Consider the following 27,846-nt stretch of genomic DNA (forward strand, 5'->3'; position numbering starts at 1 on the left):
TAATCAACAAAGTCTGGAAACTCATCCCGCTCTCATCTTGGTGACTAATTGTTATGTGATCTGATGCATTTCCTCACTGCTCAGTGATGAAGTTGCCTTTCATGCAACCATGTTTAGAGTAAAAAGAGACTATGCAATTGCACAATGCACTGAACGGGAAGAATTAAATTTTCATCTCTTTGTGCGAAGTACCAGGAAAGGTTTAAATGAACAGCTATCACTCTGGCAGGGGAATAGGGAATAGCACTCCACTGCTCCCCTACCCCCACGTACACACATTATTCCCTCAGAATGATAATTTCTCCACCTGGTAGCAGGAGGAGTATTTTCAGTCATTGGGGAGTATAGAAAGTTAAATGTTCTCAAGGCAGAATACAAGATAAACTGACTTGTACGTAGCTTCCAGCCCAAAACCGACTATGTCCTCCCATTTGGCAATGCAGAAGCTTCAGTACTAATCACATTGCTCTGATGATGCTGGAAGAATATGGAGAAGATCGAGGATGTGAATGATGGCGTCATTTGCATTCACTTCACCCCCCAAGGAAAACTGCCTTTGAAAATGGAGCTATTAATGCTCATAAAGACATTTGAGAGGTGGCAAACATGAAAAAAAATTGATTTTGGCTCAGTAAATGTTTTTAGTCCATGGTTAGATCTGTCCATGTTAATAAATAAAGTAGTGTAGCTTCATGAGAGCATTTTTGTGATCTGAATTGAGCTTTCATCTGAGCAAATACAGTTAAAACTAGTTACAAAAATGATGGCTACACAAAAAAAAAATAATCAGTTTTCTACAGAAAATGTGAGGATTGTAGCATCATGGAAAGCCAACATTCCAAAGCTGTTACAGCAAAATGCTTACAAATGTCTTGGGGGTCATGAGAAATGTGTTAATTATGTAAATTCAAGAGGTTTTACTTTGATTTTGAAATGTTACTTTTCTATCAAAGTGATTTTTAAATGCAATTTTGAAATGTTTTCTTCCAGATAATTAAATATTTCATAAGCATCTATCTGTTTTTTTTATATAACATTTCTAATTAGCTTTGTCAGAACTGTATTTTGGTAAATATTTAATCCACTCCTAATAAAATTAATAAGTAATTTCTATTCTCTCCCACTAGGACTACATTAACTTTAAGAAATAATTTAATTATAAGGCATTTTAAATAAAATGTGAAATAAGTGTATGTTATAGTTATAACTTCATTTGTGCTACAGGCTCAGGGACATAATCTAGCATGGAGAGCTGCATACAAGCATCTTTGTACCCTCAGCAGAAAGCTAGCTAGGAAAATTGGTTTGGCCTCCAAAATTGTTGCATTTACACCAAACAGGAAAAAAACCCCCAAACAACCCACAACTCAAAAACTTTTCTGTAAATTTGATGAGCTTTGCCTGAATTTCAGCCATAGGCATTTAAACCTGTCCTGATCATTATCAGTATTTCCGGGGCTCACTTTTATTCCAAAGCTTTTGAAACATGGTACTAGAAGACAGGATCATGCTCAGAAATAGTTCTTGTCAGGCAGACTCCCATCGAGTCATCTATCTCGAGCCCTCAGCTGGTCCCTCCAAAGGTGACATCCCTCTTGCTCTGCGTCCGTATGGGACTGCAGGTCCCCAGGGCTGGTCCGCGGGTTCCAGGCACATCGGCATCGCCAGCAGTTTGGACAGGGATCGGTCTCGCGTCTCATCAGCTTGTCACTCTGCTTATAGGTATTGTGACCATACCCTTGAAGCCAGACAACTGCACTTTTTGTATATTTTCCTTCTGCCAAAACTGAGACCAATACTCTCATTTTACTCTTTGAAATATTTACCAAGAAATGAATGAAGACCCGTGCCTGAGCTGGCCACAGGTATGCCTTATAAAAGCGTAGCTGCTTTGCTGAAGAGCAGGAGCAAGAGGTCTCCGTGAGCTCTGAGCATTGTCCTCTCTGATCACAGTGGGTTCATAAACACAGGAAAGGTTTTAAAAATGGATTACCTTAGGGTGGTGAAGGAGACACACACGAGAGTTTGTCAATTTGGGGTTTGGCTGTGGTAGTTCTTATAAATCGATGAAATCTGAGCTAGAAATCGGACGATCTTTGCAAAATTTTGGAAAAACAGAAAATAGCATCATTTTGATTTCTTCAGTTTTAACAGCATTTTCCTCTTCATTTGTTTTATACTTCTCATGACTACCAGACCCACTTGGAGCTGAGTCATTTTAATGAGGTTTTGAATGATTGTTTTCTACTATTCTAATATCTCCACTCAGGCCACTAAATCAGAGCAGCACATTCTCATAGATGTGAATAGAAGAAGAAAAACAAACAAACAAACAAAAACAGAGAAATGGATAAGTAAGGAGAATTGCTGCTATATCACAAACACAAGGGCTACTGAGAAAACTGAATCTTCAGAGGAGTATGGCAGAATTCTGAACTGTATTTCTTACCAGGACTGGGTAGGATGGATTGGCTGGTGCAGGACACAAACGTGAACGTGTGTGGTAGATGGGTGGCTAAGAGCTGTGCCGTTCCCAGCAGTAAGCAGGGAGCCGAGGTGCGGTGCCTCCTGGTGCAGTGTGTTCAGGCAGCAATGAGACATTCCTTTAGCAAAGCAGCTCTGCCGTATTCTGCAGCCCACAAGACCTGCTGGCCAGCGGGTCGGCGAAGGCGAAGCTGGCTCTGTGTGTTCCCTGTTCTGTGCCTCTACGGGTGATATTCTCAGTGGAGCCTCTTGTATTCCCTAAACTACAGTGTGCATTTGGAGATTATCCACCCCAGAACCGCACAAGGAGAGGCCTTGCTAACTCCCAGCACATGCACGTCCCCAAGCGCATCTACATGAGACATATAAACCAGGTCATAACCAGGACACAAATGCCTGCTCATGCTACAGTGGGCAGTATCTTGTTCCTCAAAAGAAGGCACTGTCCCTTAATTTCCATGGTGAGCACCATGCAAAGCCTTTTATGGTAGGGAAAGAAAAATTCCTTTCCGACCCATCTCGCAACCAGTTTGTGCCCCATGTCTGAGACTGAACTGACTGTCCTCCTCTTAGAAGTAGATACATTTTTTATGTGTTTTCAATTATGCAATCTTCTAAAAAAATTGCCTTCACTCTGACTTTTTGGCCTGTACAGTGAAATCTTCTAAGATCCAGATGTGGTAAGTTGTGTGGTCACAACAGTGTAAGAAATAGATAAATGACTCTTTAGAAAATGGAAATGATGGTTTGATATCTCTTTACCATGAAGAATAATTTTACTTCCAAACAGATGATTCTCTCAATATTACACAAAGCCAGATTTGTCTAATACAAATTAGCCATTTAAGTGAACTGATTCTTGAAACCTTGTAATTATTCTGAAAACAAAATTTCTGTAGAGACCAGGGTTTGTTTTCTAGTTTTGGAGTAAAAATTTCTGATTCAGTCCCATATAAATAAATCATACGTATGTCTGTGTCTGAAAACTAATGCTCACCAGAATTACCTCTAGAAACCCAGGCTGATGGCAATATAAAGAATAGATGAAATGGTTCAGATTCCATTTAAATTGGGGACTGGAAGCATGCTTCTCAACCACAAATACATATGGCGCTGTCTGCCCTGGTGTGTTTTAGATAAACATACTTTGTTTTGATTCAGAATAACAGTACCATTTAGCTGGCATTTAGATTTATGATAAAGAAGTATTATACTGCAGTACATTTATTTTACTCCATGTCTACTTTTTTATTAAGCACCTCTCTACACCAGTAGAATTAGAATCAATCCACTGATTTTATTTGCTTTGTTTTGTTCGTTGCTTTGCTTGCTCACATGTAGTGTCCAGAAAACAGAGCAAGAGTGAGTAATTGCTGGACTCCTCCATCCAGGGCCGAGACCTACTGCTGTGCACATTTCTCAGACTGAAACACTAATCCTCTTGGGCTTTCGTTATTCACAGGCAGGAGCTCTGCCACATAAATCCTGCCCTGTGTCCATTCCCCATCAACTGGTAAGAGCTGTGCTCATCTTTTCATAGAAGGACCTCTATTTTTTAAGTACAGTGCAGAGCAGATTGAAATACAGATGTAAAACATCATGCTTGCAGGCCTTCTGCCTCGGGTGCTTTAACGGTTAATGCATCCGTGTGCTGTGGTTTAGATTTAAGTCCTCCAGATAAGTTTACTGACCCCTAAGAGAACCGCATTTTTGTTCTTTTGGGGAGAATATTGATTTGGTTATGTGTAGACTCCTAGTGCCCTGCACTGGACTTCAGTACAAGACTATTCCCAGGCACTGAGGTGCACCTTAGACTCTGACATTTCCAGGCCAAGGAAGGGAAACTTGCCAAGTGCCATCACATTACCTGTGGTACACACTCTGGTGAGAGTCCCATAGGTCCTCTGTTCAACTGCAGAGGGGTGTTTTCAAGGAATAAACACTCGCACTTAAAATATAACGTGAAAAATACTGGATGAGTAAAATGGTAAAATGTGACAATTATTACATAAGGTCACTACAATCTGCAAAAGTATTTGCCTAATATGATACTTCCCTCTGTGGAAGACTCTGTTTTAAGTTATCTATAACAACGTGTTGTTATGCTGCAATACAGGCATCCACAAAACTTGAGATGTCCCCTGCTGAGGCTACAAGCTTTACTTTATTCTTGTTAGAGTATGTCAGGTTGGAGCATGGCTGGTCAGCTGCCAGGGGTGGTTTAGAGATCGGCTTAAACATGTCTGTGGTCCCATGGTAGGCTCAGATCCCAGCAGGTTTGCAGAAAAACTCAATCTTTTCTTCTGCTCAGGTAAAAAAAAAAAAAAAAATCACTTCTGTTTATTTTTCCAGGTTGCAAGAGAACCAAGGTTTCCTACTTTGTATTGCAGCAGGAGGAATCTGCCCTCTGTGTCCTGCTCCAAACTCTTTCTCCCATCACTTTATGGAAGGGTTTGCCTTCCTTTCCTACTGATATGTATAACTAAGATCTAAGGCACTGTAAGATTAAATAGCAGTATGTGTACTTTTTTATTATTATTTTTATACACACAAACAAGTATCAAAACAACAGTAATATTGCAGTTTCTATTGCCACAGCAGCCAAATTACAACACTGGCTTCACACCCTTTCTCTCTTTCTAGATAGATATATATATATTTCTGTGTATGTATATATATATATACATACAGTGAGTGATGGTCTGTGCCCTGATGATGTAAAGCAGGCAATAAGGCTGTGGGAGGTATGTGTCAGGAAGAGGATAAACATCATCATCTCTGCTTTACAGCTTCTCTGACCCCAACTCCTGAAGAGATGCATGTGGGTTCTTAAACTCACCTCAGTACATGAAGCCATACAAATATATCCTTAGCTTTTAAGGAGCTGTTTAAGCCTCATTGCAAATTTTATTCATGCTTACCTAGATGATTAAGTGCTTTTGTACATTATATCCTAAATTGCTCGCCAAAGTCACCTGTGAATTTGAGTTCAGGCCAGGTACAGGTTAACACCAAATGTATGCACATAGCCCTCCAAGCACCCTTCCTCTCCATCCTAGTATTTCCCATGACCTTAAATACCTGAATGGTCAATAACTGCCCAACAGTTGTTTACTTTGCCGTGTGCATGACTGCATCCCTTGATGCGAGTATTGAATTTACATTTTTCACCACAATTAGAGGCTGCCTGCTGAGCCAGTTCATAGATTTGCTTCAATACTTTGTGTTACCGTTTCATTATCAGCTGACAATTAGCACCTTTTTCATGATTAGGTGGCAACAATATAGCTGGATGCTATTACAGAATTTCTTCAAGGGTGACAACAATAATTTGTTAATAGGCTCTTCCTTCATCAGCCGCCTGTTTTCTGGGCTCTCAGGGCCCTGAGGGCACAACAAGCCTTAATGGCCCTCACCAGACCCACCTGGGGAATTTCCCCATGCCCTGCTCATGGGCCCAGGGGCTCTATGTAAGCTCAGCCCTGGTTCTTTAGTCCCTGCCCAAGCCGAGTTGGGGATAGTGCTGGTCTCCAGCTCAGCCATGCCTGTGCTTTGCCATGGACCCTCTTGACACAAGCCCCAGTTTGCAAACTGATTTCCTGGCTTGACTTTGGACCTACCTCATCCCCGTGCGTGTCCCTGGTGATCTGGGCTCTTGGCTGGACCTGGAGAGCAGCTGGGTCTGCCCAGAGCATGTGGTATTGAAAACTGATTAGCACATGTCACCTGCCACAAGCAAAAATGTGGCTCATTTATTCAGTGTGGACAAGATGTAGGGGAAAGAAGGGTCTGGAGGACCAGGAGATCAGGCAGAAGACATCACTAGTGCTCCCAGAATGTCCCTGCCTGCTGTGATGCTGGCAGGGAAGATCTGCGTGTTGTCATTCCTCTGGAAATAGGTGATACCAGTTTGTTTCTCACTTTTTATGTCTATTCTGTAGTATCAAGGTGCTGACTTTAGCAGAGAAGTACTATGCCTCTACTGGGGACTATTTTTAAGGGCTTTTGACCACTTCCATTTCAAAGTTGCTACTTTTTTTCAGATAGTCATGAATACAGACACACGCTATATTCACTGCATGGTGGTGCTGTACCTTTCATTTTACTCCCCTGTGTTGTTAATAAGAAAAGACATTAACGCTCAGCATTGACTCTTATTAACCTCCAGCTCAGGGCTTATCCTGTGAAGTGCCGAGAGTCCCTGGAAGAAAATTAGCATCCCTAGCTGTCAGTGGCTCCAGAAGGAATCAACCACCAGCGATAGCTACTCATGCTGCTTGAGGAGTACCAGTCCCTGCTAGGATCAGGCTCCTGGAGAATGAAGAGTTTTTCAGCAGATAGAAAAGAACAAGGAGGCTATTACAGATGATGGAAAGAAAATCTGTAAAATGCATCTGCAAATGTTCTTTGAAAACCAGCTTTTCTAGTTAATAATACATATGCAGTGTTCCAGCTGTATATTTCTATTTTTCCCTTGGCTGTTCACAAAGTCTAAAAATAGCAATTAACTATTCTGCAGCTATTTGGGGGAATTAGGCTTATAAGTCCTGGACACATGTACATTATTTTGATAGGTGGGACCTTCATCTGCCAAACAGCTCTATTTTTCCAACTAATTTTATCCTTTATAGATTTTTTTAAAAAACGTTATGAAAGGAAGGTTTCATAGTAGTAACTAAGTCTGAGCTGAGTATAGGCAGACACCAAGCGAGATTTCTACCTATCACCCTGCTGCTGTTACAAAGTTTTTTCACTCTCACCTGTGATATTGCTGTGCTGGCTTGTACAGCTACTCACGTAATGAAAGTTCCCCAAGAGATGCATATTAAACCAGGCACATTTAAATTAATAAGCAGATGGAGCTAGTAAGGCTGAATAGTCCCTGCATGGATTTAAAAGTGCTTCTTTCTTTAACTTGCGTTGTACAAAGCTGGAGACAGTGTCTTTTCCCCATTTTGTAAGCAGCACTAGGATTATCCCCTCTGTGGGAGAGTTTAGGTTGGGAAGGTCTCGCCTTTTACAAAACAAAAGCTCCTAGACTGCTTGTGTGCAGAGCTGGGCTCTGCAGACCCCATATAGCTTTCTTAACATTGCTTCTTAGTGGCAATGAGTAGAAAGAAATATCTCCTGTCAGATTTAAGGTTAGAAATTCTGGAAGTAGTGACTCTGGAAGTAAATTTAGACTAGGTGGTTCAAGCATGACTTTGGTGATTCTCCAAGAGTGCAAGAGAACGAAAAAAGATGTTGGTTATTAAAAAAAAATAAATAATGAAATGCTTCTGCTATCCCAGAAATATACTAAATGAAACTGCAAACAGACATATCCTTTCCCCCGCCAAGTACTTTATGCACTGTGAATTCCCCAAGCAATATTATCAGGGTATAAAAATGTTTTCTAAAATAATGTCAACAAGCAATATAGTTTTTAGAAGGTAATACACAGCCCAGGAAGGGGAAAGAAATTACAGTACATTATTTTAAAATTAAAGGTGAGCAGATCAACAGATATGAAACTATCTGTTTGCAGCTTTCATTATATTGTTAGCATTTAACAGAAGGAAACAGGAAGTAAGAGATGAGATAAATGCAGAGTGTATTAGTATTAGAGAAAATGGTGAGTGTGCTGGAGGAATGAAATCATTCAGTAGAAAAATATGAAAGACTTTGATATTCACATGAAAATATGATGCATTTCAAAGCAGTGGGTAAGATGGACCATTTGTTAGGAAATCTGAGGTCTCAGGAAATGTAGCTTTTTTTAATTTAAAATCCAATATAGAGAACAAGTCAGTACATGAATTGGAGTACAGTAGAGGTGTCAGTCACAGCCCACTGCAGTATAAAATAATGGTAGTTGTTCTGACTTTGGTGGGTCCCAGATTTAGTCCTCTGTATTTAACAATGATGACAAATCGTGTTTTCTTGTCACTTGTAAAGCAGCCTTCTCTGATTTAAGTGATAAAGGAGAGGTTGATTACTTTGTAGAGCCACAGAATAATGGAATGGCTGAAGTTGGAAGGGACCTCCGTAGATCACCTTGTCCAACCCCTCTGCTCAAGCAGGGCCACCTAGAACCAGTTTCCCAGGACCACGTCCAGGTGGCTTTTGAATATCTCTAAGGAGATATTCCACAATATTCCAGTTTGTGTTCTTTTTTGGGAACCTTTTGGAGTTTTTCCTCATCGTCCTTCTTTCCTTATATTTATGTATCTTTATATATGTGTGTGCATATATAAATGTGGAATACACACGAATATATAAGTGTACCTATGTATAAATCAGAGAGCTGCACAGAGGCACCTGGGTGGGTGGAAGGCACTGGGTGGGCTAGGTGCTGCAGGGCTCCCTGAGAGCCAGCTGCTCAGGCTAACAGATAAGCCACCTATTTTATATTGGCCTAGTATAAAACAAGAAACAAAAAGCCTTACATAACTGCTCTTTTACAGATCATCTCCACATGTCATTTTAAATAAAGTGGTACAATAGATTTCAAGCCAGTTTATAACCCACTGCTGCTGAAGGAGGGTGTTTTCACCTTCTTCCCGGATTGCTCCCACTAATGTGCTGGCCCCTTTCTTGTGTCAGGAGAAACATTCATGCACCTGCAGTGAGTTTGATCAATAATTAATCCAGCTTAAAAAACAAACAAACAACTCCCCCAAAGCCAGTCCCACTCCCTTCACCCAGGATCAGTTCCCTGAACAATTGCATGAATAGCGTACTGGACCAGGTAGCTAGGGAATGGGAATATAGCAACAAGAAAGGGTGAGACTACCTCCTTTCTGTAATGGTGTCATTATGATCTGATAATGGAACAAAACATCCATTTCTCAGAACAATTTGCAATTATTAGATCACCTAGATGTATGTAGATGAGCAGTTAAAAAGCCCACAAAAGATCCTATATCGCATAGAATACTTAAGTGGTATTTAAGAACTTAGAGATATGTAACACAGGCAAGTACCAAATTATACAGCAAAACAAGTCTTGATGATTAAGTCTTATTTCTAATATCTGAAAGTTAGAAAGTGTGAACACAGTACAGCAATATCCTTTCCCACCTTCATGATCACAAGACAGACAGCAATATAGCTTATTCATCAATTCCTATTAACTATATTCTGTCCTGTTAACTATATTTTGTCTTGCTTGTTGCTGATGCTGTGCATAGGTTGAATTCTCAAACCAGAATGTCTGACATCAGCTTCTGAATTCTTACTCAAACATGTACGTGAAGGCTTACATTTAACTTCTTAAATATCAGGACAGGAACCTACTATTAAGCACTAATGTTTAGAAACATTATCCCACCCTGACGAGCTGATGTTTGGACTTGTCTAATAAACAGTGGGCAATATTCATTATTTCCATCGGTTTTGTGGTAGTGTAATTTTCTAGCAATTGAGGCGCTCTTAACAATCCCTCCTTTATTATATTGTGGGTTACAACTGGAGCAGTTAATACGAGAGATACCATAGCATTAATGCTAAAAGCAGACTCTAGCAGTGTTATATTTGGCATCATAAGGACGAGCTGTACTCAGACAGGGCTAACCTGTGCTGCTGGGAATGCAGTACCTCCATAGGATGGACTTGCAACTACTGATACATTGCCTGTCTGGATTTTTGTTGTCCTTTGGCGTCAGTACCATTGGGTGGATACATACCAAATTTACGAAAGGACACGATGTGTAGAACAAACAAACTAACCACCTACCCAGCAAAGTTACCACATGCTCAAGCCATCACACTTGGAATTTGGAGGTCAATCAAACCAAATACATAAGAAAAGATTAAAACCACAGGACAGACGGAAATAGGGCTTTTTAAAGCCTGTCCAATATTTTACCATTCAGTGAGTTGTTTGCTTGAAAACTCTGCCAAAGATATGTGAGTGCAAAGTGAGCAATATGTTCTTCTTTCAAAAGAGAAAAACCAGTGTCTGTGCAGCTGAAGTAGGAAGGGAGAAAGAACCCACTGGTGAACTGTTTTGCTTGGCATTTTTCAGCTATTCGGAGATGACAGTATCAAGGAAAATTGAATGCATAAGTACAAAAATGGGAAGGGTGGAGTATAGAAATCCTGTAGCATGATACATGAAAAGAGCTATTCTGGCATGGAGAGAGATGAGCGCTCATTAAAGAACTTTGTGTTAACACATGTGAGTGCCCCTCAAACACCCCAGTGAAGCTATGGAGTGATTTACCCATTAGCAAAAGAAGTAGCAGAACTACACTGATATTTAGAGGTTTCGTGGAAGCGGAGTGCCTAATTCCCTTTGCCATCAGTGAAGCTCCACATTTCTTTTAAGGGAAAATAGAAAAGGTGACTCTACGACACAGCTGCGGCAGGTGGGATAGCACTGAGAGTGTGGACAACTTTTAGGTGAGCTTTACAGGGTAGATTTCTCAGTCTGGTGACTAAGACATGCAAGCTACAAGCTCAAGAAGTACCGCTCAGAAAGACGCTGTGGGCTTTTCTCCAAGTCAGGTAATTGTAGAAGACCTGAAAAAATAAACTCCAAACGGGCAGTGCCAAGTTCGTGAGGTCATCAGGAGCTCCAGTAGCTGGGGTGGCAGGGGGAGAGAGGAGGGACAGGGAAACTTAAAGACAAGTACAGAGCCGAGGTCCCATCCCTGAAGAGCAGCTGAAGCAAGAAGGAGCGTTTGTAAATAGACCCTCCAATAATACAGAAATGTGGCTCAGAGCTGCTGGGAGCTAGGCGTGTGTTCTCCCAGAACAGGGTATAATCTTCTCTGAATCACTAAGTTACAGGGGCATAGTCAGAAAAGGAAGGGAAAAAAACCAAAAAACAAAAAAGGACTTTATTATATGACTTGTAAATGGATAGAGATGACTCAGTGTCTGCACTGGTAAAAAAGGCATAAGGCCTCGTATGTACTTCCAATAAGATGTGTTAAGTGATCCCAGTTGTCCCCCAGGTCACATCTACCCTTCCCTGTCACTTTTGCACTCTGCCTGTTTTTTCAGCATTGCTGGCTTTTTCATTACTCTGCATTTAGCTCTTTTTTCACCTCCATGTGTTAACTTTTGAACTTTGAAGAGTAACCCTTTATCATGAGAACAGGCTCCTGTTGCCAGTATATGCTAGCTCTGCTCCACACCAGCAGCTTGTTCTTTTTTCCATATAGCCACTCCACATCCGTAGTCCTTCAGAGGGCTTGGAGGAAGGTTGTTTGATGGAGCTGGAAAAAGATTCCATAGTTGCATTTCTCCCTCCAAACTGTTCCTCCTTTCAAGTTGCTTCTTTTCCACTAGGTGCCACTGAAGGCTAGGGGAGCAAATAAACCTTAAGAAGATCATCTGCCTTGCCTGAAATCCAGAGCTCCTGGGTTTCCTGGTAACTTGGGAGTGGGGTTTTAAAGTGACCTAAAGCTTGTGGAAGTTGCATTCCTAATTATAGTCTGTACTGTTGAAGGTTGTACCTTTCTGTACTAATCCCTGGAAGATGCAGTCTTTGGAAGCACATAATAAATGCAGCAAAATCCCATATGGGATCCCTTTCTATGATTGTGGGGACTGCTGCTCATGCCCTGACTAGCTGGGCATGGCTCACAATTGCCTGGAGGTGGCTTACAGTAGATTAGGATCATGGACCTCTAGAAGGGATAAAACTACTTCTGCCTCTTCCTTATCCTGGTCCAGCACTGAGTATAAGAGCCACGCCTGGGACATTTTAAACTATCTGCAGTTGTCTTGCACTGCAGAACAGAGAGTGATTATGAAAATTTACTAGTAATTTTAATATCAATGCATATTTTTTTAAGACATCACTCATGATGAACAGAAAAGTTTATGGAGTTTTACATGAGGAGGGAAATTAAAGTGTTAAAAGAAATCTATTTTCAAATCATAGCAGTATAAAAATGCTGGCATTGATGCTGATTTCCTTTAAAAGAGGCTTTTTTTCAAGTCTGATAGCTACAGAAAGGCTCAGCAAAATTTTCCTTCTGATTCCCTCACTCCTCTAAAAGAAAATTCTACTACATTCAGAGTACTCTAAAGCAAGCTTTAGTCCAACCTGAAGTTATGCAGTAGGAGGGGTATAGGTATGTAAAACCAGTATATAATCTAAAGTTTGTAGTAACATAATGATTAAGAAATTCCTTCCAAAAAGAAGACCGCTTTGCTTGTGAGAAGAGTAAGAGAAGTTACCTATATTTTCTTTCTTGCCCAGTTTATGCTGTGTGGTGCTCTGTGGGTCAGTAGATGCACTCACTAGGTAACAAGCAGAATGAGCCAAAGAAATAACAGAGCTTAGCAGTGTCGTTCCCCACCTTCCCATCATCCGCTAATTACGAAGTGACCAGCCAAGCTCAAATGCTTGTACCTGTTTCAAATCCTCTTTGAAAGTGGAGTTTGGGTACGGAGGCATTCATAACCACCTGTCCAAAGTGGCTTTGTCCACTCTGCTTGAGATCAAACTGCCTTAGGAAAGCCTGGCAATGGAAGTACAATTACTGTACTTAAGGCCTCCTGTGTATTTAACTTCAGCAGATGTGTTATTGCCCTCTAAGGAGAGGTGATGCAATGTTCATGGAAGTGATGCCACAAATACGACTTCACTGGTAATTCTGAAATTTTATGGAAAGCTTAAAAGGGGGAAGAAAGCTGCACAGTCCCAGGATGGTTCGGTGGATAGAATATTGGAGAATGAATGATACTTGGTTCCCATTCTTGCCCTGTTGAATTACCTTTGACAAATCACTATGCCTCTCTGTTCCTCAGATTCTCTCTGTATGATGTACCACTCGTAATTTTTTTTTTTTTTACTTTTGCTCAGTGTTTTATGATACACAGGTCAAAAGTGCTCTCTGACAACTATGACATTCAATGTTGTCACAGTCATGCTAATCTAAGGAGAAAGTCTAAGATTTGCTTAAGAGTTTGTGTATCTAAGAACTTGCTCATTTTATCCAGCTACTGGCCTGGTTAAAGAAAGGATCCCACAGCTACCAGAAAATGTTGCATTTCTTGTGATAATTAAAAAAACCAAAAACTAAAACCTGAAGTGCAACACTTTCAACGCTAGAATTGTTTATTTATTCACCTTGCAGCACCACAAATTGTTTTCCCTTTCCTCTCAGTAGATACCCCAGTAGTCCCTATGCATGGACTGTTCCTTACAACTGCCTCCATTTCCCCATGTCCCTTAACGTATTAACATTATTCCCAGTGAACTTCATATGTTCACTGAACAGAGTGCCAAGTGCTATATCCTACCAGCTTGCTGAATATCATCTCTGTTGACAGGTGGGTTCTCAGTGTTGTAAAAGTTACAGTGGGACAAACGGGAACCAAAGTTTCTCAGGTATGGTACCTCAGCTCTCTGCATATGTGTAGCAGCACTTCCTACAGGCTTTTTTAATGTGCTGCTACTTCATATTCAAAGTTGGAAAAATCAGCACAAGACTCAGTGATGGACTGTATCATTTGCAATAGAGCCATGTTTGGGTGAAACAAGGACGTATAGATTTATTTTTTCTGACACCATACCCAACAGCTTGCCCCCGCAGTCTCTGTGAGCTGTCAGCTCTTCTCATCCATCAACCTAAACAGCATTCTGCTCCAGAAGTGTTATTATCTGTCTTATCTTCCTTTCTGTTGCACCTGGCAGAGGAATGATGCTTTTTGATGGATTTTTCACTTAGGTCTATTGTTTTCCTTCCCCTCCCTTTTAAATAAATATCCTGTGGAGTGCAAACTTGGAAGGATTTCAGAGCGAATTTTACTGGCAGGGATAAACAGAATTCTTTAATATTTATTCTCTTCAAACATTACTGGGTTTGTGCTTTGTATCAGTGTCTCTGTGTTGATGCAATGTAACTGTGAACAAGTATATGGCGTGGAACATATTCAGAGTTTCTTGGTTAGTCCATATTGAGCATTTTGCAGACAGTATCCTGCTGGAATTGAAAGGAGCTGTGCAGAATAAAGTTCAGATACTCTGTGTAGCCATAGAGAGCTCAGTTAACTTGCAATAGGGTAGAGGAAAAGTCCTCAACTATGTTGTCAGTACCAAAATGGACTTGCTTTCTACTCTGGCAGCAGTGGGATCCTCTTCCTGAGTCTATCCTCTGGACAGGACAGCAAGACCAGAGCAGTGGTCCCTGAATGTATGGGAAGAGACTTTCCGTACATGGGAACTGAAGATAACAAAGTTAGGCTCCTTTCAAACACCTCCTTGTAACCAGGGAATAGGCAGCACGCTGAGGCTGGGCTGCTCAGAGGGACGTGTCAATGGAGATGATGTTGTGGAGAATTTACACGGTTCTGGAAGTCTGTGAGCGACTGCCTTGTTACAGACATGACCCGCAGAGGGTCTGTGCTGGCCACCGCAGGGAGGAGAGTCAGTGCCTGTTGCTCGGCACACTGACATCTTTGTGCTGTGTTTGTTCTGATCCACAACCCTAACAGGCAAGTTTATAGACCTTGGGTACTACTGCTCCTTGACAGGGCTGGGAATGGCTACATGACCTTGCTGCAGCCCAAGGCAGTCTCTCATCATAAGTTCCTTTTACCCATTGTCGGCTGGGTTTGGTCTCAGGACCCAAAGGTGGCTTTTGCTTTCTGTGGGATAGGTAGAAGTAAGAGTCCACCCAGAGGTCTCTACTTCTTTAACTCTAGCTTCCCCCTTGGCAAGAAAGCAATGGGTATCATCTGTTTTCTCTATAAACGCAAGCTGGAGCACATCCACAGTAGCTCAGGTTTCTGGGCATTTCTAGATCAGTTTTTCTCCTTTCACTGATGTCCAAACAGACTGCAAGGACAGAGCCAGGTTACAGCAGATAGCTTCAGGTTTTTGTAAGGCCACTTGACACTGGTTGGGCTGTTGCTTCCAGAGGGCTACAAAGGTGTCCTTCCAGCGATTCACTGACTTCCAAGAAGAATGCAGAAATAGGCTCTCTTATCTATTCAGGTCACTAGGGGTTACCACACGTCCCTTTAATGTTTAATTAATGATCTCTATTGCTTTGTGATATATAAAGCAAAACCCAAACATTGGAATTGATTAGGTGAAGCATTTAGTTGAAACTGAAAGCTGCGTACTGAGGAGACTTGCCAAGTAATAAAGCTGATTTTCAGAAGACCAAATATACAGCTTTTTTTGCTGGTAATTTCAAATTAATGTTTTTATCAGTATGTACAATTTCTAATTTTATGAGTGTGTGAGAAGAAGATGGCTAGAATAAATAAATGCAGAGACAAGATTAAATATTGATTGCTGACATGACTGTGGAAGTTGCCTAAACCAGATTCTCTGTAGATCACTGCTGATTACCTACTGGTCCTCCTTAAATTCCCAACCAAACTTTCTATAATAAGAGCACAAGCTACTAGTGGATGACCTGTATCTTCATACTTACAAAGATCAGAGTCTTGATGTCTGTATAAGAAAGTGAGAGGGGAAAAGTTCCTTTTACTCTCTCGATGTGAGCTTCACCCTGATCACAGGCAATGCGGCAGCTTCATCTTTCTTGAAAAGCCCCTGCACTCTTCATCACCAACCCAGTGAAAGCTGCACCTTGGAAGCAGCCAAAACAGCTGACTCAATACCTGAATGAATGGAAGCAGCACTGGGCTATAGGCATGTGTGCCTCGTCATGTTTAGAGCTTGTGGGAAGCCAGAAACTGAATTAAGACATCAGATTTTCTTGGAGTCCTTCATCTGACATAGGGTAGGACAGTCATGTTCTATTTATTATTCAAAGCCTGGGGCGATTTCACATTCAGGCCCTAAAGTAGTAATTTTAAGACCCACTTTTTTGTTTTTCCAGGTGGAAAGATAATAGAATCTGGAGAAATGGATCAACGAGGCCATGCAAGTAGAAGAGTTAATAGCATTAATCAGAAAGACAACAAACTCAATAATAATTCCTGCAAAAACCTGTTGTTAAATCCCAGCAGCTAATTGTATGTTGTTAGCATAAACTGCTTGCCAACTTCTAGTAATGACTAATTCTGAGAAGCTCAGTTTTATTGCAACTGTGTTTAAATGAATTTATTTATTTAATAGTTTAAATGTTGCAGTTAAAGAATCTTAATTTCAACCCAAAGTATTTTAACCTTCTGCCTTCTCATCACTGACTGTCATCATTAAAAGAAGAGCCAGCATATAACAACTGCGAGGAGGCCAGTTATATTGAAAATTGCCTGTGGTACAGTAATGTCTTGGAAGTGTGTGGTGATAAAAATGCATGATGCATTCAGAAAGGTTTATGGTGACAATTATGTACTTCTTGGAGTAACTAATCCACCATGGATTGCTTTATAGCTAACATTGCCTATATGTAGTCTAGGAAGGACAGCGAATGAAAACCACTGGCATGCAAGAAGTTGATAATGGAATATATCTGCAAAATTGGAGCTGTTTCAGCCTGCTGGCTGCACATCAAACACTGTTAACAAAATGATATTTGTTAAATAAAAAAGGAAATGGATAGTCAAGTCAGAGGTGACAGTTAATCTGTGAGACCTTTTAATTATCTGAGGCAAGGGAAAGTAGGTCATCTGCAGACAAGTCAAGGGACTATAAAAAAATAAATTTGGTACCGATAGCCCAACATTGAAATGAAGGTGGGCAGGTCTTCAGTGAATAAATACCTTCCTTTCTTGGATGGTGTAACCCTTAGCCATGCTGACATTTAATTTTCTTCTTTATGCTTCTGAGGACAAAATTCCACAAAACTCACTAGTGACTTGGGGCCCTTATTTTTCTGATCATTGAACAAAAAGAGGACGGAGTTTTGAAGGGTAAAATTAAAATGGGGTGCCTCTAAAGCATTTCCATTTGGGCAATTCAAAATTCAATATCTCCACACCACTAGCTGGTTTTGACAAATTGGTGTGATGGTAAGTGCCAGTGCTCTCAAAGCCTGTTGTTTCAGGTAACCTACCAATTCTGGAGGACGCTGTCCTGCTAGCTACATGCAGTACATACTGTGAAGTTTATGTTCTACCCTGGCAACAGCAAAGTTTGGCTATCCTTGTGTTTCATTTTTTTTCCAAAGGAATGTGAAGTTCTGGTTCTTAAACTGAAATCTGCATCTTAAACAAATACAAAAATAAATAAATAAAAGAGAGATTTTTCAGCTTGTTTTGGTGCCAAGAGGCAGTACATTTCAGCACAGTGGCCATAAAAATGTAAATTCTTATTATTAGCTAAATTCATGCTTGTTTGTTTTCCTACAGCTTCAAAACGAGATTTGCAAACCCTAAATCATCTCTGTATTTTTTTTATTTTATAAACATTCTCTAACAGAGTGACTAATTCATGTCATTAATGATTTCTCTGTTTTGGGCTCACATGTGTGTTACAAATCAGCTACAGCATGCAGGGTCATCCTGGATTTGGCTGGGATAGAGTTAATTTTCTTCCTAATAGCTGGTATAGTGCTGTGTTTTGGATTTAGGATGAGAATAATGTTGATAACACACTGATGCTTTAGTTGTTGCTGAGCAGTGCTTACACTAAGTCACTTTTCAGCTTCTCATGCTGCCCTGCCAGCGAGGAGGCTGGGGGGGCACAAGAATTTGGGAGGGGACACAGCCGGGACAACTGATCTCAGCTGACCCAAGGGATATTCCAGACCACATGAATATGCTCAGCATATAAAGCTGTGGGGAGTTGGCTGGTGGGGGCCAGATCACTACTGCTTCAGGACTGGCTGGGCATCAGTCAGCAGGTGGTGAGTAATTGCGTTGTGCATCACTTGCTTTGTATATTCTTTTAACATTATTATTTTCCCTTCCTTTTCTGTCTTATTAAACTGTCTTTACCTTAACCTAGGCATTTTTCCTTTTTTCCAATTCTCTCCCCCCATCCCACTGGGCGGGAGTGAGCAAAAAGCTGTGTGGTGTTTAGCTGCCTGTTGGGTTAAACCACAACAAGGGTGTGAAAACCTCCTTCCTGAGGAAGAGGTGGACACACAGCTGCTGTAGTATCCCAGTGTCCCTAACAGAGAAAAGAAATGTTACAGGAAATAGATTACCCTTCCTGCAATGGCATGTCATAGTTAAGATCACTGTTAGAACATGTTGGGTTTTGAAATGACTGGGATGTGAGGTTTTGTCTTTACACAGGTTCTCTCTATCAGCATGAAAAGAGTTGTTTCATGGCTTATTATAAGAAATTCTGTCAGCACCGAGCATCGTGTTCAAGCTGGAGCTCGGAGAATGCTAACCACGAGAAAGGTTCTCACCTGCACTTGTTAGTACATACCCTGCACCCATGGATGCCTCCATAGATTGCTATGGTGTGAGAATGGTCTGCGAGAACCTGCTTGTCCTTGTTACTCACATCACTGAAGGAAGGATACAGGTTTAGTATGCCTGCAGGCTTAGAGAACAACATCCTACCTGTAAGTCTTGTGAAGGTCACAAAAAAACCCCAAACCCCTAAGAGGCCTGCCTTAGGGTAATATGTCTCGTGAACGCACTCACACTACTCACAGTGTAACACTGATTTGAAGGTATGGGAAAGAGAAGGCTGCAGGAGCGAAAATAGGCAACATGGCATTTCATCCTGATACTTTTTCTTTCAGTAGTAATTTTCTTGATTAACTTTTCTTTACATTGATTATTTACTGGGTATGAAAAAGCAGTAAAAAGACTGAGTTCTCCTCTTTGTTCAAACTTTGTTTGATACCTCCCCACTGACAGATGGTGAAACTGGCACTAATGTGAGGACAACTTTTGTGCATAATTGAAGATCGAGGGCAGAAAGGTGTGGAGAAATAGTCTCCCTTTATTTGCTTGTTTTGCTTTTATGATTCTTATTTTTAACTCTGAGCCTTCTTATTTCAGTGCACATTTTTTATAAAGTTAGTGACACGGATTTACAAGTGAAGATTATTTTTCAGCTTGTATCTAACATCAAAGGATGTTCTGGGAAATCATATTATGGTTTTCAGCTTAAGATTTGTTTATCACATACATATATAAAAATACAGTTCTGGGCCCAAATCAGGGGCAGCGTAACATCTATTTGTGATTAATCTCTGCTAATAATCCCTTACTCTCCAATGAAAATTGCTTTTGGATCTATCATCTGCATGATTTGACTTGTCACTACTGCTGCCATCTCTTCCTTGATCACCAGAATACAGAATGTTGCACCTTCAGTTCCAGGAAAAAGTTCTTTCTGCCTTAATTTCTTGTCCACCTGACAGTCAGAGGGGCAGCTTCTGGATGTTCCTTACGGGCACAGGATGTGGATGACTGTAGAGCAGAAATGGAAGAGCCTTTCATGGCTTCCCAGATCAGGAACCTAATTCAGTTTCATGCTATGTGCTGTCTGGCTACATTCCTAAATAGCCAGTGAAGGTTTCTGGTGTGATGGTGTCCTGGTCTTTCCTCCCAGTGCTGGCTCCAGTATGCTGGAGAGACAGTGGAGAGCAAGGAAATTATCACTAAAGCAATCCTTACTTGGCCAGTATCTGGGACAAAGAAATTCTCTGCTTATACAAACCCATCAACTTCAAGACCTTTTGTTTCCCTGAAGCCCAGGACAAGCTGTGTTAAATGGTGCCCATATTCCTTACAGCTACAAAAGATTTCATAACCTGGATAGGCTCTGCAGGGACTTCTGGCTGGTCAGATTCTTGTGCCACATGGAAATACGTCACTTGTCCTTTTCGATTCCATTGATTTGGGCTTTTGACATGTTCTCTGGAATGTGTTCTTTGCAGTCAATGACAGGGGCTGCTTTGCTTTTCAGATACTGTATTTAGATCAAAGGCAAAAGCGTGCCCAGAAAGAATTATTGACAGCAGTGGCCTTCCCCTTGCAAGTTAGGTTATCCGGGCTCCTTGGAGAAGGAGATGAGATTGTACAGAGTAACGTTTGCATGCAACAAAAAAGGAAGGTATATGATTATTAATCAGGTGTTAACATTGCCAGAATATATACACATATACCAACATATAGATGTACGTTAATATTTTGAGAATGTTTAGACCACTGTTTCTAGCTGTGGCAACAGTGATAGATTGCTACCAATTTCTCTGGATTAAGAGGATGCCTTTATGACAAATGCATTTCATGGTCTTAAACCACTGCCTGCTGTAACACACAGAAACATAATATATGAACAATGAAAATTTGGTTTCACACTGTAAATTTAAAGTGCTTTTGGAAATCATATAAGCAAAATATCTGCATTTCCAGGATCCAGATTTTAAGAACATGTCTAAGTGGGAAAGGATTTCTATAGAGCTAATTTTTGGATTAGGAAGTTTATGTGTAGCATATAATAACATGTTTGCAGTGCATACTGTATTTTTTTGTCTGGACTTGGTTTCAGCCATATGAAATAGCATGATACACCTAAATTTCATTATTTTTATTGCTTTTTTTCTTCCCAGATAATTTAAATGTTGATACCTAACCAACAGGAACATGTATGTCACATATACATGTTAAAGAACAGCAATGATATTTTTAATCAGTCAGGGTTTTACCATTGACTGGCTTTTTATTGGTAGATGTTTTTTCTTTTTTTATTTTTATTTCAAGAAGATCAAACCTGCATTCTGATGGAACTTTGATTCTATTATAGATTATTCTCTGAGGCAATTTAAATGAATGATAAGAAAATTATATTGCAGGACCAAAATTTGAAAAGTATCAACTCAAAATGACACATACTCCAGTTTTCCAGTATATCATCAATAAAAAAAGATAATGGGGAAAAAAAGAAAAGAAAATGGCTACGTCTTGAGTTGACTGCTTGGAGTATAAAACAATATTAGCAGCATTTATCTTCATTACTCCTAGAGAGCCTAAATAAACAGGTAAAGAAAGAAGATGTCCAAACTGCTCTTTATCGTGAGACCATCAGTAGCAGCCAAGTATGTGACATCATCATTGAAAATACTGTTTACAAGACTGGACTGATTAAAATGATGGAACTGAAAAGTACAGAGGTCCCCAGCTTAAAAACAGTGTGAGGTGAATGAAATATGTGACCTGCCTGTGAACCTAATATGCTTCAATATGTTTGGAAGTCCAGTGAAGGCTGATATGATTTGATTGATCATGTTTGAAGAACTCTTGGGGCAGAAGGTAGAAGTTAGGCTTGTTAATTTTCAGCCACCTAGCACAACATTGGAATGTATTTTTTCTGTTCAGTTGGAGCTTTTCCGTTAAATTGGAAAAGAGGTTAGGAGCTATGAGGTCAGAAGGCCTCATCTTAGTTGCTGGAGAAATCATGCAACACATTTTCTTGGAGTCTATTTCCAAATATGTGAATGGCAGGAAAGTAATCAGGAGCACTTAACACAGCTTTACCAAGGCAAATCATCCTTGACCGAGTGTGGTGAAATGACCAGTTCTGCCGGTGAAGAGTGTGGTGGGTGTAGTGATTCTCTGATGAGCACTTGCTCATTGTTATGGATCTAGATGGGACATCATCACTCCCTGAAGTTGTGACATCTCCAAGAAATCTGAACCTTAATTCTGAGAAATGAGTAGCTAAGTGATTAACTTACCCTCTTCCAAAACCTCCAGAGCCTTCCTTTATGGCCATCTGAGGTCACCAAAACCCAGCAGTAATGGTGCCACATCATAAATGCACTCACTAAAAAGCACAAGTGGTGACTTTCTGACGTGTTTAAATATAACCATAGTAAGCTCTAGTGAGAATACAAGTGCACATACAGCATTGCTGGAGAATCCAGACTGTTCTAGTTTCCAAAGCAAATCATTTGAGTCTGAAAATTGTGTTGCCAGTTAAGCCTTACTGGAATTTTTTTTTCTGGCTACTTTCCATGGTAGTTCTGTTTTTTTGAACATGCATTTTCTACTTCCTCCCTGGCCACTTTAAATGGACATTAGCTAAAACTGACTAAACCAGATTTGGCTGGTAAAGAAATCTGTTCTAAGCAGCTTGCACTGAATGCTAATGCACAATTCACAGTATTCATTGCTCCCTGAATTAAGTTACTATATTTGGTATTACTCTGAAATTCTACTGGGAATCCTGGAGCCTACCTCAATTTTGGTGAGATTAGAGAAACATGTTTCTGACCACACATAAGCGTACAGACTATCTAGCCCTACTCTGTGCTTTTTACTGGAAACTTTGGGCACCTTGCATCTCTTTAGGCATCAGAGAGCAAACTGGCTCTTCCAGGAGATCTGTCCGTCAGGATTTGAAGAGGGATCATTTCAGTTCTCCAACTGGTGGTTTGGCAATGCCTTGCTGGGAAGCTGCTGTTCCCTTTGCACAGTGGGTTCAAGACCCTCCCTACCGCAGGCTGGGGGGATCTGGAAATGAGCGCTGCATATGTGTGGACCACCTCCTGCTAGTCTCAGCACAGAGGCTCTGTCTCATTGGGATATGGTTCAGAGTCATCAGTATCTTTGGGTTTATGTAGTGTATGAGCCTGGGCTGTCACTGAGACATGTCCTGCTGGACTGAAGGAGGTAAAGTGCATATCTCAGCTGGCTATTCCTCAAGACACTAGGCAAGAGAGCTGGTGGCATGGCACAGATCTTTCCTCCTTCATGTCTTAAACTTGCCTGAAAAGCACCTGCTTTAATTATGGTGTGTCAAGGAACTGGCGAGGCGCTTTGTTCCCTAAGTCAGGGAAGCTGGTGGCACATGAAAAAGGATCATGTGTCTTTGGGTAAGAGGTAGCACAAATGACGAGAGGGCTTTTAAGTGGAGGTACAAGGGAAACATGAATACAGAGACTACTAGGTGTTTTGTCTTAACAGCTGGCAAGAACTACTGGGCATTTTGTCTTCCCCTAGGCGATGACTGCATTCTTCTTGTTTGCAACTGAGTGCACAAGAAAGGGTGTTACCTATTCTGCTCTTCAGCAAGCCATATTTTTAGGTCATGTTTCCCTTCACACTTCTCATTTCTTTCATGACAACCCTTAACTGTTAATAAACTCACAGACTCCTCTGAAGTAAGAAAGCATGATCAGTATGTCACAGACTGAAACTGGAAGCACAGGTTAGAATAGGAGGACCTTTCCACCTTATCATAAATTAAAGCTATGGCAAAGGTCCAAGTATTCTTTAAGATTACTGTCTCATATGCTGAACAAACTTTCATATCCAGTAGACTATCCAACTTATGCTGATAATTTTGAATATAGACAATGGCCACAGTCTCTGGCTTACTACATAGAGCCATGAAGTGGACCTAAACTACAAAAAAAAAAAAAAAAAGAATTTTTGCCTGTTAGATCTTTTTTCAAGATGCTTTATATAGCAGCATTTTCAGAAAGGAGGGAGATGGATGGGTAACCCTAGTTGCTAATTAAAAAGCAATGTTAGCCGAAGACTAAAAAGATTAGGGTAAAGTATTCAGCAGTTGGTAGGCAGGTTTATTCAGCAGTCAGGTTCTCTCATTTGGAGAGGGTGCTGTCTATGTTATTTCTGTCTGGTTAGTCAAAAACCTCAAAATCCAGTGCTAGCACTTAGTTCTGGGAGCCATCCAGTCATTCTAAAGGCAAGCTAATTGTGCTTCAGGGGCAATTTTAGAAACATCAGAAGCTTTTGGTTTGAAATGAATCAATAGTAACCTGAGCTAGGGTTAAGAAAAAGAGGAAAGACTTTTTCCTTTTTCCTTTCTTTTGTGGGAGTAAAGGACAGGGAAATGTCTTAAACAAAAGACACAAAGACATTTCATTAGAAGAACAGAAATTGTCCCTGCCTGAAGGATAACTGTGTCATGGGAAGGGTGGTCTGCTGTGTTCCAGGAGCTCTTCTGTACAAAAGTGTGATTAGAGCTTGTACCTTTATAGTTAGCGCTCCTGTTAAAAGTGCCTCCCTTTGCATTCATAATACCCTGTCAAATTACTTCATTTCAGATGTATTTCGGGGAGAAGCCCTGGTAGGGGAATTATGCCTTTTGTAAGAAATTTGTTTTCTAGCTATGTGCTAAAACTGACAGATATCATTACCTACCTGTGAAGAGATTCCCTTGAGAAAGGAAAATGCTTGTGTCTGACACAACATTGCAATGTTTGCAAGTGACTGTGTGTTTGCAACTAGCGCTTTCTCTCAAGCCTCTGACTTCTGTTAGGTTGCTGTTGCCTTTATCGAATGCTCTCAGATTGCTAATTGATAACTCATTTCCACATTTTCTTTTGAACCTGCAGTCCTTCAATTTTAGTGCTTTTGTTTGTTACAAGAGGAGAATTCCAAACATGGAATTTTTCTCTTTCCTCAAGGTACTCCAATGAGGCATCAGAGGTTTCTATTGAATTTCAAGCCTCATTGCTCTGATATGCATGTTGAAGGCTCTAGTAAAAGCAAGCATGTAAACAAATCTGAAGATCTTTGAGTAGAGCTTTCTTCCATGAAGCTATTGAGCTGGGTATGAAAACCTTTCACTTAGAGAAATACATTTCTTGTAGTCCTTTGAATCTTTATCATGTTTCAGCAAAGAACATTTCCATAAGCATTTTATCATTTGGGGGTGTGTGGGGAGAATATCTCCTGTTAACTTCAAGAGAGTATAGCTTAATGTCAGAGTCACCTGGGGGCACTTGACAGTTAATACTACTATTAGAGCAGACCCTCAGTAGCCCACAAAGAGCCAATGTAACACCCTAACAGCTTTAAAAGAGACAAAAGCAATGAAATACTCCTAGCATATTAATAAGTTGTATCATCTTTTCAGACAAGAACTTATTTCTTTTCATGCCATATGTGTGGGGATCAGAAGGGGAATCCGAAGTGACTGAGAGGCAGAAAAGACCCTGCCGATTTTATGAAGTGATCAATGGCTGAGATGAAAGCATTCTCTTGCTCATCACAGCCTGTTCTCTTTGATTAAAATGATAAAGTGCACTATCTTGCACTGATAAAAATAAAAAGACTTAACTGGGAGGATGTTTCAGGCTGTGCTACCCCTAGCCACATATGCCCCAAGGACGAGCAGCTGTTGAACAGTGCGATGTGCTGCTACATTTGCTCATCTGTACCTCAAATGAGCCTCTGGGTTGCAACTGGCTGTGCTGTACATAGCAGTAACAAATCTCATGCTATGAGTTCGTTTAGCATCAAAATGCTTTATTATTCCTCAACGGGATAATGAATCTCTGCTTCTTTTTTTTTTAAAATGGTTTTCTTCTTACATACTTCTTTTTTCCTAACGCTGGGGATCAGTAGAAATGATAACCTGTGTCACTTATACATATTCCTCCTCAACAGTCTGCATTCTGAGTATGTAGCATGTCCCTAAATGGATGTTTTTTGATAACCATCTTTGTCCTGATAGCTATCTGTAGTTATAGAGTTCACTTGCTGCACGCTGGAGGGGTGTGCTATTGCTCAATATGGGCCTTAAGCTCTGTCTCTTTTGTAGTTTCTCTATCTGCCAGTGCTTCCTCTTTAAATGGCAGTGTCTGCCCGATGGGTTTTACCTCTGTGCATCAATATTTGATCTCTTGTAGGAACATGTATTTCTGCACAGCTGTGTCTACAAGACTTGCCTATCAAGTGAGACACTTTTCTTCCAAAAGTCTCCCCAGCAGTTTTCTAATATGAACAGGCCCCTCCTCTGCCAGCGTTGTGTGCCATTTGCCTGCTGAGTCTTTCCACTTCTGGAGAGCAGACTCTTTAAGTGTTAGTAAGTCACATTTTGTGTACAGTTTGTGCAGTTCTTAGATGCAGCTTCCAATCACAAAATGAAATCAAGTGAGGGTCAGCATAGAAAGATGTGCTACCTGTGAAATCCAAGGGAAGAACTAATGAACAAGGATTCCAAAGTTAACTGAGATCATGTTCTACTTAGCAGAACAGTATAAACCGTACACATGCAAGGGAATAGAAGATACCATTTCAGTTTTCAGTTAGAATTAGCAATTTTTGGGCACTGCGAAGAATTTCTTCTGTATGAAGATGTGAATACATGCACTCATAGAAGGATATGCTTCATCCTCACGTTAACCTTTGATGGCGCCCCCAGAATAAATGGAACAATCTGCATTGTGTCGATAAAATTTGTGTTTGCGTCGTCATTAATGAAGAAAGCAGGGAAGAACCTGCATACCACCTTGTCCTCACTGGACAACAAGTACCTAGTCCACTTTTAGCATAGCGAGCATAGCCTTCACATTCCATAGTGGAGCTAGATCTTAGTGAGGTATGTATAATAACAGAAAAGCGCCAGTCATTTGTGACTGATCTGCATTTACTGATTGTACCTGAAACTACTGTCACTGTAACAAGTATTCAAGATGTGTAGCTGGAGACAAGGCTGCAATGACAGTGAAGAGATCCCTGAAAAATCACTGTTACCAAAATGCTTATCAACACACATGAGTTTCATGTTAAACAAAAAATGGTAATGCAAGCGTCAGGGAAGACTTTCAAAGAAGACTTGCCAAAGAAAAAAAGTGCTACTAGGAAAACAGGATTGCAGCTCAGGCAGGAAAAATGAAATTAGAATGGGTTTGGTAAAAATGGCTTAATGCTAATTAAAAAAGATTAGAAAAGAGAGATTTCTCCGACTTGAAACACAGACACATATGACCTTAACTTTAAATGCAGCTTGCTATGACACTGTAACATTTCAAGTCAATATTCCCAGCATAATACAATCATATAAAAGATAAAAAGCCCCCCAAAATTTGGCAGTATCGTAGATAACAATTCCATCTGACACACCTGACAAGAGCTTACAGCAAACAGGAGAGAGAAAAGTGATCGAGGATGGAAAAATCTGGGCAGCACGTTGACTTGGAAATTTGACCTAAGAATAAGGCAGTATAATCGGAGAACCAATTACACTTGAAAGCACCATTAAAATCTGTCACTCCTCCTGGATTTCAAAATGGAGAGCTTAATAAATCACATAGCCTAGAAAATGACATAACAAAAGGAATACTGAAACACTACATTAATTGTAGTCAGAAAAAAAATCTCTTTTTTGGTTCATCCATCCTCCCATGATATTTAACCTAACTTTCCATTTGGACATCACTTGGGCTAATTGATCATTTCTTCAAATGGGAAAAGCTGGAGTTACAGGTGTACAGAGAATACTCTGTAGCATTCATGACCAAATGCACTTTTCCTAACTCCTGGAAAACAACTGTAAACATAGGGCATGGGGAGAATCATGCTAAATGGTGAAAGCTGTCTGATTGTGTCTCTGAGAAATGGACTACGTTGATCACCCTTCAAACTGCTAAAAAGAATAATACTGGAAACTGCATGACCTTGCTAAATCCTTGTTATCAAATGAAGAATTAAAAAAAAACACCAAAAGAAACCATGATGCAAACAGATGACTTGGAAAAAGAAAGGGGATGAAAACAAAGTTTGTGCCTCTATCCTAACCATCATTAGCCTTTATGTGAACAGTCTTTTAGT

The sequence above is a fragment of the Haliaeetus leucocephalus genome, unplaced genomic scaffold, assembly GCF_000737465.1.
Source record: "Haliaeetus leucocephalus isolate CR32 unplaced genomic scaffold, Haliaeetus_leucocephalus-4.0 Scaffold206, whole genome shotgun sequence".
Lineage (NCBI taxonomy): Eukaryota > Metazoa > Chordata > Aves > Accipitriformes > Accipitridae > Haliaeetus > Haliaeetus leucocephalus.